Here is a 5,000-nt window from a genome sequence, read left to right on the forward strand (position 1 = left end):
CTGACAGCACGAAGGATGTCACGCGACTAGTTAGCAGGCTAGAGTCTCGTTCGTTATCGGAATTAACCAGACAAATCGCTCCACCAACTAAGAACGGCCATGCACCACCACCCACCGAATCAAGAAAGAGCTATCAATCTGTCAATCCTTCCGGTGTCCGGGCCTGGTGAGGTTTCCCGTGTTGAGTCAAATTAAGCCGCAGGCTCCACTCCTGGTGGTGCCCTTCCGTCAATTCCTTTAAGTTTCAGCTTTGCAACCATACTTCCCCCGGAACCCAAAAGCTTTGGTTTCCCGGAGGCTGCCCGCCGAGTCATCGGAGGAACTGCGGCGGATCGCTGGCTGGCATCGTTTATGGTTAGAACTAGGGCGGTATCTGATCGCCTTCGAACCTCTAACTTTCGTTCTTGATTAATGAAAACATACTTGGCAAATGCTTTCGCTTCTGTTCGTCTTGCGACGATCCAAGAATTTCACCTCTAACGTCGCAATACGAATGCCCCCGCCTGTCCCTATTAATCATTACCTCGGGTTCCGAAAACCAACAAAATAGAACCGAGGTCCTATTCCATTATTCCATGCACACAGTATTCAGGCGGGCTTGCCTGCTTTAAGCACTCTAATTTGTTCAAAGTAAACGTGCCGGCCCACCGAGACACTCAATAAAGAGCACCCTGGTAGGATTTCAACGGGGTCCGCCTCGGGACGCACGAGCACGCACGAGGCGGTCGCACGCCTTCGGCTCGCCCCACCGGCAGGACGTCCCACGATACATGCCAGTTAAACACCGACGGGCGGTGAACCAACAGCGTGGGACACAAATCCAACTACGAGCTTTTTAACCGCAACAACTTTAATATACGCTATTGGAGCTGGAATTACCGCGGCTGCTGGCACCAGACTTGCCCTCCAATAGATACTCGTTAAAGGATTTAAAGTGTACTCATTCCGATTACGGGGCCTCGGATGAGTCCCGTATCGTTATTTTTCGTCACTACCTCCCCGTGCCGGGAGTGGGTAATTTGCGCGCCTGCTGCCTTCCTTGGATGTGGTAGCCGTTTCTCAGGCTCCCTCTCCGGAATCGAACCCTGATTCCCCGTTACCCGTTACAACCATGGTAGGCGCAGAACCTACCATCGACAGTTGATAAGGCAGACATTTGAAAGATGCGTCGCCGGTACGAGGACCGTGCGATCAGCACAAAGTTATTCAGAGTCACCAAGGCAAACGGACCGGACGAGCCGACCGATTGGTTTTGATCTAATAAAAGCGTCCCTTCCATCTCTGGTCGGGACTCTGTTTGCATGTATTAGCTCTAGAATTACCACAGTTATCCAAGTAACGTGGGTACGATCTAAGGAACCATAACTGATTTAATGAGCCATTCGCGGTTTCACCTTAATGCGGCTTGTACTGAGACATGCATGGCTTAATCTTTGAGACAAGCATATGACTACTGGCAGGATCAACCAGGGAGCTGCGTCAACTAGAGCTGAGCAGCCGGCCGCCCGGGAGTGTGTCCCGGGGGCCCGCGCGAACACGCAAGCGTCCGCTCAATCATTCTGCAAACAGGAGGAGGCTGAGCTCCCCTGCACAATACACCTCGAAACCCTCTCAGGTCCCGGCGGCGCGCAGCGCCGTCCCAAGTACTTGGTCGGGTTCGAGAGAGGCGCAATCGCCCGGAGTTAGGCGAGTAGACGCTTTCGGTGCGACCACCCGTGCTCCCAACTGAGCTTGCCGCTGCCGACAGAGGCCCGGGAGCGTGCTGTCGTGGCATTGCCGGCGGGAGACAACACGCGCCACCTACGGTGACCGGCAGCTCCAACGCCAGCGCCACAGAAGGACAAAAGCCCCACTTGGGTGCCGAAGCGAACTCTCCCAGCACAGCGCACGCGCCAACACATCCGCACAGCTGCGATACAAACCACCAGCGAGAACCGCTGGGGCGACCGAGCAGCAGACGGCGTCGCGGCGCCGAGCGCCGGGCGGCGGCGCATCCTCAACGCACACAGTCCTCAATCGGACCAGCACACTGAAGATGTCCACCGCGCTTCGCACCGGGCCCGCGAGGACCTACTTTGGCCGCACGGCGCCGCGCGCAGGGTGCGCCGGCGCGCAGCTGCGACGCCTGCCGCGTCCGTCGGCCGGCGCGCCTGCCACTGGCCGCCCCCACCAGCCGGCTGTAGCGCGTGCGCCCACGCACCGCGCGGCCAGCACGCCGGGAGGCGCCCCCTCACCGGCCGGGGACGGTCCCACCCAGCCACCGCCGCGTATCGCTTCACACCCAGATGCCGTTCAGTTTCGTCGGCATGGTGGGTATCGCTGGAACAACCGGTTAGTACCTCAACCTATCGTCGCCATCACCGATTCACCCCTAGCGAGAACAACCGCACCACAACAGGTTACCATTTGTTCATTTGCGTAACTTCACCAGAAAACGCAGGCGTCCATCGCCATTTGCAACTTCAACGATTATTGCATGCCTGTGTCAGGTGTCACGCCACACTACGTCTGCCCACATACACGCAACAAAATGTGCACGCCTAGACAATACGTGGAAGGTGGCCCCCGTACGTATGCGATGTCCATTGCTCGAACGACTGTCAACCGGCCTCTGTAGCATGTCGCAGATATGGAACGCGGTGCACCATGCCATCACGGTGTGTGAGGAGAGACGACTAGGTCCGAATACATCAACAGACAGCTCATGCTGATCGCCATCCACGGCGTCCGTTCCTCCCACACGTCTCTATGGCGTACCACACTGCAATCCAGCTCTCATAGGGAGACGACACGTAGCTGCGTGCACAATATTTGCACTGTATGGTCCGCCGTTTTTGGGCGCAGTCGTTGTACGGTCACACATGTGCCACGATGTATCATTCAGTACATAAGGACGAATGTGCAGTACAGATTGTGGTTTACGCGTACGACATTAGCGGACAGTTGACACAGGCCGCACCACAACGTAGCCTGAGTACGTCGCATGCGAAGGGCATTGAACATGCAAAGTTCTCACCAACCAGCTTGCGAAGGCAGGGGGCAAGGTGGGGACGTGGGGAGGGGCGGCATGTACGTCCTGCTGCCATCCACATTACAGTGTACAGCAGGAGCATGTGGAAAGTGAGCAAGACTTGCAAGGTGTTTAACATGAAGCGATACACAGGGGAGCGGGCAGTGCGAGTAGCGAACTATATTGCGAGGGTTGCGGGTGGGCAACACTACACTAATTGAACGAGTCGTATAACAATTACAGAGCAGGTTTAGGCGACAACGTGGGTTACGTTAGGGGACAACGTGGGTTACGTTAGGGGACAACGTGGGTTACGTTAGGGGACAACGTGGGTTAGGTTAGGGGACAACGTGGGTTAGGTTAAGGTACAACGTGGGTTAGGTTAAGGCACAACGTGGGTTAGGTTAAGGCACAACGTGGGTTAGGTTAAGGCACAACGTGGGTTAGGTTAAGGCACAACGTGGGTTAGGTTAAGGTACAACATGGGTTAGGTTAAGGTACAACATGGGTTAGGTTAAGGTACAACATGGGTTAGGTTAAGGTACAACATGGGTTAGGTTAAGGTACAACATGGGTTAGGTTAAGGTACAACATAGGTTAGGTTAAGGCACAACATAGGTTAGGTTAAGGCACAACATAGGTTAGGTTAAGGCACAACATAGGTTAGGTTAAGGCACAACATAGGTTAGGTTAAGGCACAACATAGGTTAGGTTAAGGCACAACATAGGTTAGGTTAGGTTAGGTTAGGTTACACGTTGTTGTAAGGAAAGGTGTAAGGGGGGGGAGCAGGTTCGTTGATAGTGATTATAGTAAGTGAATGCTTGTGACATGATCAGATTTGTCACGTCAGGATGCACCTTTGGCTTATTAGAGGCGGCGCTCCAATTCTATGCTTGTGTCAGACCTGTGTCTTTGACTCATGTCATTGTTTGTGCGCTGTGACAGGAGGTACTATTGTGATGTTGGGTGCACCGTTGTATAGGACATGTGTGGGTATTGGTGCCTTATCTGCGCAATGGTGGATGTCGAAAGGGGGGGATATTCTATTTTCCGCATGGACCTCCTGGTCTGGTTGTGATAGTGTGGATTGTGTAATGTGGCGGAGAGGATGCACTGGATGTTGTTCCATGCTGGTGCTTACATATTGTATGTGCGCCCGTTAGAAGCAGAGAGTGGTGCGTGATGAGAGTGTCTGGCTGACGTGTGGTTCCCATTGTGGGCACACTCTTTCAGCATGTATACGGACAGTTGTATATATATTCTGTAATTTGATGGCTCTGCATTGATTACTAATCAGCGCCGTGTGTACGGGTAATCTGGTTCCAGTCCAAAATGTTCCATCTGTGTACATTAGTGACAAAGACTCCCCCCATGCAGTGGGGCTCGGTCTGTTATAACTCTTCCGCGTAATATATTTGCCCCACGTTTTTGCGACTGCGAGTGCGAGTGCGAGTGCAACGCGCATGGGGACCGACATGCTGATGGCTCGGTATCGGACGCCGTACAGTGAGCAACGCGATCGCGTCTCTCGCTCGTAAGTGGTACAGGTCGCGGCTCATGTATACGGACAGCGGGAATGTCGCATATTGGAAATAACTCTTCATGAAACGCAAGTTATAGGGGTGGATTGCACTTTACGAGTGCGGGAAACGTCCGCCGTTCATCCGCTGGAGGTGCGAGTTTGGCGGTTGGGGTGGTCCACGAACGGGTGCGGGTGGAGTCATTGCCGGTCCACGGCTTCGTGCGGCAGAGCCACTGGAGAATGGGTGCTATGGTCGACAGAGGCTGCAGGCTTTGTGGGTGGCGTCGAAAGGCGGGCACTGTGGCGCCATCGCTGTCTTAGTCGGCTTGGCGTCTCATAGATGGCGGTAGCGCCGTTGCAGGAGGTCATGTTGCGGGAGACCTACAGATGGCGGTATGTTTTGTGGTGCGGACGTAGTGTTGTCCGATGCGCATAGATGGCGGTATTGCATGTGGTGTCGCCCTATT

General features: G+C 54.4%; 1 non-coding gene across 1 annotated transcript in view; it reads right to left on the reverse strand.

Moving 5' to 3' along the window:
- The window catches only part of LOC124733402, a 1,909-nt gene extending 436 nt beyond the window's left edge, over positions 1–1,473 (reverse strand). The window contains exon 1 of the ribosomal RNA XR_007008977.1: positions 1–1,473. This exon is cut by the window's left edge and continues 436 nt beyond it. This is a non-coding gene — a ribosomal RNA (small subunit ribosomal RNA).
- Positions 1,474–5,000: the final 3,527 nt, after the last annotated feature.

This window comes from Schistocerca piceifrons, unplaced genomic scaffold, assembly GCF_021461385.2.
Source record: "Schistocerca piceifrons isolate TAMUIC-IGC-003096 unplaced genomic scaffold, iqSchPice1.1 HiC_scaffold_1392, whole genome shotgun sequence".
Classification (NCBI taxonomy): Eukaryota; Metazoa; Arthropoda; class Insecta; order Orthoptera; family Acrididae; genus Schistocerca; species Schistocerca piceifrons.